Genomic DNA, 6,345 nt, shown 5'->3' on the forward strand with positions numbered 1-6,345 from the left:
ATATAATCAATAAATGGGGTCGACTTTAACTCATAAAAAGACATCTTATCTTGTATAGAAAATGATATTTTTTCCATAACCAAACAAAATTTCATCTCTGAATACCACCTATCTAAAGACAATACATTTCTATTCTTCCAAGTAATCGCTATACATTTCTTAGCCACTGCCAGCGCTAAATAAATAAAAGAAATCTGGCGACCACATACCTGTTTTACAAAAGATCTTAACTGATAATACACAAATATAGAATGACCACTTATATCAAATCTCTTTTGCAATTCTACAAAAGAACAAAAATGACCTTCTAAAAAACAGTCAGATAAATTATGTATTCCTTTCTCCTCCCATTGTTTCAAAATAGTATTAGATACCATGAAAGGACAAGTTGATTATTAAATAATGGTAATCTTCCCGACCACTTATTTTTCAATCCCATTTTATGTAATTTACTTGTCCATAAATTCATTAAATGTTTCAATATTGGTACATCATAAGTTCGTAACAAATTTTTATTCCATCGAAATAAAAATTCATTCAAAATTTTTCAGAAATAACTGCCAATTCTATCTGTGCCCAACTAGGCGTTTCTTGTGTGGCCATTAATACGCTAAGAAATCTAAATTGAGCTGCTTCATAATAAAATTGAAAATTAGGTAATCGTAACCCTCCAAATTGAAAATCCCACATCAATTTTTTCAACGCCACCCTAGGGAATTTTCCTTTCCACAAAAAATCCCTAATTACCTTATATAAGTCCTTAAAAAATCTTTTTTGTAAACAACAGGGAATTGATTGGAATAAATATTGTATACGAGGAAAAATATTCATTTTTATAGTATTAATTCTTCCTAATAAACCCAAAGGTAAATCTTTCCATTTAACTAAATCTGCCTTAATCTTCTTCATTAAAGGAAGATAATTAAGTGAATATAAGTTTTGGTAATCAGTATTAGCATTAATTCCCAAATATTTAATTTGTTTCGTCCACTTCAAATTCGTAATATTTCTAAACATTGAATAATCATCTTTACTAATTGATAAAATGTCACTTTTAGTCCAATTAACCTTATAACCAGATAATTGACTATAAATCTCTAAAAAATCTTGAAGTGCTGGCAGAGAAACATCAGGATCCACCAAATACAGCAAAACGTCATCCGCAAATAAATTTATTTTATAATCTTCATTCAAAACTCTCATACCTTTAATACTTTCATTCTGACGTATTAATTGTGCTAAAGGTTCAATAACTAAAGCAAACAAAGCGGGTGATAATGGACATCCTTGTCTAGTAGATCTTGTTAAATTAAAAGATTCTGAAAGCAAACCATTAGTAACAACTCTAGCTTTCGGGCCATTATACAAAGCCCTAATCATACCAATAAATGAGGGACCAAACGAAAACTTCTCAAGTACTTTAAATAAAAACTTCCACTCTACTCTATCAAATGCCTTTTCTGCATCCAATGAAACCACCATTGGATAATTCTTCTGAGATTTAGATCTATTTATTAAAGTAATTAATCATAAAATATTATCCGAAGCATACCTATTTTTAATAAAACCTGTTTGATCACAATGTATTATCTTTGGTAAATACTGAGCTAACCTATTAGCCATAACTTTAGCCACTATTTTATAATCTACATTTAACAATGATATAGGACGGTAAGAAGCTACCTGTAAAGGGTCTTTATCTTTTTTTGGTATAACTGTAATTATAGCATTAGAACAGGACTCAGGTAAATGAAAAGTATCATAAAGTTGTTGTATTACATTCTTAAATAAGGAAAATATATCAACATAAAAAGTCTTATAGAACTCAATAGAAAAACCATCTCCACCGGGCGCTTTTCCATTTGGCATATCTTTTATAGCCATTTCAATTTCATTATCCATAAAAGGTTTATCTAACTCCTGTCTATCTTCTTGAGTTAACTGTGGTAAATTAATATTTTTCAAAAAAGAGTCTATTGCATCTTCTTTTATCTCTTTACATTCAGTCAAATAAAGTTTTTTATAAAAATTACAAAATTCATCATTAATTTCTTTTTGACTAAAAGTAATACCCGATTTATTTCTAATAGCTGATATAATCCTAGATAACTGTTCTTTTTTTAATTGCCAAGCTAATACTTTATGGGCTTTCTCACCCCATTCATAAAATTTATTTTTTGAACGATTCAACAGACATTCAAATCGATATGACTGTAACTTATTATACTTCAACTTTAAATTAGTTAATTGGATCTTTTGAAATTCAGTAGCTTTCTTTTGAAATTCTTTTTCACAGATTGTTATTTTCTTCTCCAAATCCTCAGTTTCTCTAACTCTCTCTTTCTTCAATTTAGATGCATAACTGATAATTTGACCTCGTAAAAAAGCTTTCATTGCATCCCACAAAACAAACTGATCAGAAACAGAATGAACATTATTAGCAATGAAATCCTCAATTTGTTTTTTCAAATAAACAATAAATTCTGGCTTTTGTAGTAACATAGTATTAAATCTCCATCTTAAAGTATGTTGTGTAACTTGAGAACTTTGATATTCCAATAATAACAATGAATGATCCGAGACTAACCTTGCCTTATAATCCACAGATATAACTTTATCCTGTAAATGTGCCGAAATTAAAAAATAATCAAGTCTTGAAAAAGAATTATGTCGAGAAGAATAAAAAGAAAAGTCTTTCTGTGTAGGATTAAATCTACGCCAAATATAAACTAAATTCAAATCTTTCATCATATTAGCCATATGTATCGCCATCTTTGATTTCTTAATTACCTTTGGATACTTATCCAATAACGGTTCTAATACCATATTTAAATCCCCAAGTCCAACACCTCTTGATTCAAGAACAGTTTTTTCCAATGCCATCAGGCTCTTGAACCTTCCCTTCCTCCCCTAATCATAAATACTCTGGCTCCTAAAAACACCTGCCTGGAATATTGAACTGACACTTTGTTGTGAAAATGAGTTTTAGATCTCCATTAAATTTTATAGAAAAATATACATATTCAAATATTCACATACTTGGGGTCAACCATTAGCGACACTCTCCCCCTTAATGCTGAAATCAATGGACGTATCAACAGAGCAGCATCAATCCTCACTCAACTCTCCTCGTGGGTCTGGGAGAATCAGAAATTTGCGACAAAGGCCAAGACTGCTGTGTATAATACATGTGTGATCAGCACCCTCCTGTATGGTAGCAAGCCACTGAGAGAACAGCAGTGCCCCAGAGGAGGTGAACCAGATGACCAGTGGTGTTTCTACCACCAGAGATGGGGTGCTGGAGCCCGCTGGTGCAGGCCACCATGTACGTTTCAGGGAAAGGTCAGGGCCAACCATCGCTAATGGCCATGATGGCTAGCCACCAAGACAGCCTCCTGTATGTTTGGGACTGTCAGTCCAGACAAAGCTTCCTCATGGACACAGGAGCAGAGGTCAGCATTCTGCTCCCGTCGGGACAGGAAACCAGGAACAGGCAGTCAGGCCCCATGCTGAGGGGTGCCAACGGCAGCACAATTTGGACCTACAGTACCCACAAGGTTCAACTGCAGTTGGGAGGCAGCTTCTTCTTGTGGGTGTTCATGCTGGATGCAGTGGAACAGCCACTCCTCGGTGCAGACTTCCTGTGTGCCCACAGCCTGCTAGTAGACCTCAAGTGAAGGAAACCTTCCCCCTCAAAGATGCCGGGCTCCCAGTTGGACTCTGTACAGAGATCGGACAACGAGTATGCCTGGGTCCTGGCTGAGTACCCTGCAGTGCTCACCCCCCCCAATTCACCACAGTGATGCCCTGACATGAAGTACAGCACCTCATCCTAACCCAGGGCCCACTGCTCCATGCAAGGGCAAGACACCTTCCTCTGGAGAAGCTCCAGCTGGCAAAGGAGGAATTCAAGAAGGTGGAGGAGCTTGGCATCGCACGGCAGTCGGACAGCCCATGGGCTTCTCCCCTCCACACGGTATCCGAAGCAACTGAGGGCTGCAGACCATGCAGTGACTACTGCCAGGTCAACGAGGCCACAACACTGGATCGGTATCCCATACCGCACATCCAGGACTTTGTGGCTAATCTGCACAGGGCAAGGAGTATCTCCAAGGTGGACCTTGTGCGGGGATATCATCAGATCCTGGTACACCCCAATGATATCCCCAAGTCCTCCATCATCACTCTGTTCTGTCTTTTTGAATTTCTCCGAATACCATTAGGGCTAAAGAATGCTGCACAGACCTTCCAGCGACTCATGGACCTGGACGGCACCTTTGTGTACCTGGACAACATCCTGGTGGTGAGTAGGAACCAACAGGAACATTGTCTTGGGTAAACTTGTACCTCTCATTTTGTTCGTTTTAGATTGGTCACAGTGTTTGAGCTACTGAAAGAAAATAGACACACACACTGAGAGCAGTTCAGTTTATACAAATCTTCCATTACATTACAAGCATATGGCACACTCAATTGAGCGAGTTCAGCCTGACAATCAACCCAGCCAAATGCCATTTTGGATGGAGGCCATCAACTTCCTGGGCCACTGAGACCCAGTAAAGTGGCGGCCATCTGGAAATTCCCTCGACCCAACATGACCAAGGGACTACAGGAGTTTGTGGGATGATCAATTTATATCACAGGTTCATCCCTTCAGCTGCTCGGATCATGCGGCCCTTGTTTGCCTGGATGGCAGGTTAGGCGAAGGACATCACCTGGGACAAGGAGTCAGCGGAAGTCTTCATGAAGTTCAAGAAATCCCTGGTGGACGCCGCTGTGCTGGCACATTCCAGGTCAGATGCTCCAACGGCCCTGACTGTGGATGCCTCAGGCACGGTGATTCCGGAGTTCTGGAGAGGCCGCTGGCTTTCTTCAGCAAACATCTGCAGCCTCCAGAACTGAAGTATCATGCTTTCGACAGGGAGCTGCTGGTGCTGTACTTAGCCATCCACAACTTCAGGTTCTTCCTAGAGGACAGGTCCTTCACGGCTTTCACAAATCACAAGCTCCTTGGCTAAGATCTTGGACTCCTAGTCGGCCTGCCAGCAATGACTCCTGCCTTACATCTCGTTGTGGCTGATGCACCATCCAGGCAAAGTATCCACACACTATCGAGGGGAGTGGACATCGTGGCACTAGTGGAGGTGCAGTAGAAACAGGAGGAGATCCATACCCCAATACAGGACTGTCACATCGAGACTGCAGCTCCAGGATATCCCAGTCAGCATATGTAACACCACCCTCCTGGGTGATGTGGCCACCGGTCAGTTCAGACCCATCAAACGACAGGTTTTTGATTCCATCCATGGACTGGCTCACCCATTCTTCAGGACCATGGTCTGGCTGGTGGCCAGCAAATACATGTGGCATGGATTGCAGAAACAGGTCAGCGGGTGGGTGAAGGCATACACATAGTGCCAAACAACCAAAAGTACAACAGCACACAGAGACCCCACCTCAGCACCGAGCCCACAGAACGAGATTTAACCACATCCATGTGGACATAGTAGGACCCTTCTCAGGGCTTCTGCTATCTGTTCACGATGGTCGACCACTTCAGGTGTCCTGAAGCAGGCCCATTCACAACCTTGTGCACCAGGACCCTCATCTTATCCTGGGTGGCACAGTTCGGGTTACTGTCCCACATGACATCTGACAGAGGGGCCCAGTTCACCTCCAGCTGTGGTCCGACTTTGCCAACTTGTTGGGTGCCCAGCTGCATCACGCAGCAGCTTACCACCAACAGTCCAATGGGTTGGTGTAGCACTTCCACAGGCACCTCAAGACAGCGCTCCTGACCAGACTCCAAGGAGCAAATTGGGTAGGCGAGCTACCATGAGCGCTGTTGGGCATCCGCACGGCACCCAAGGAGGACCTCAACACTCGCTGAACTTGTCTAAGGAGCTCCACTGGTGGTCCCGGGAGAATTTATAACATTCCCAGGTGGGCAGCAGGATGACTCGACAGCAGGATGACTCTGCAGCATTCCTCAGCAGGCTAAGGGAAAGAGACGACAACCTGGCCCCGATTCCACCTTCCAGGCACTGACACGCTAGAACCGACATATCCAAAGACCTGCAGGACTGTGAGTATGTTTTCATTCATGGGGTCCACATTGTCCACCATTTCATAGGCCATACAAGGGTCCATTCTGGGTATTCCACTACAATGGGGCCACATTCGAGCTGGAGGTCGGAGGCAAGATGGAGGTCTACACCACAGGCAGGTTGAAGGCAGCACACCTGGACCCGGTGTGCCCAACCGAGACATCACACCAAAGAGGCAGGTCACCGAAGGCTGCAGGGGGAAGAAGCGCATTGTTATGCAGGAAAGTACCCAGATGTG

This window comes from Narcine bancroftii, chromosome 4, assembly GCF_036971445.1.
Source record: "Narcine bancroftii isolate sNarBan1 chromosome 4, sNarBan1.hap1, whole genome shotgun sequence".
In the NCBI taxonomy this organism is placed as follows: domain Eukaryota; kingdom Metazoa; phylum Chordata; class Chondrichthyes; order Torpediniformes; family Narcinidae; genus Narcine; species Narcine bancroftii.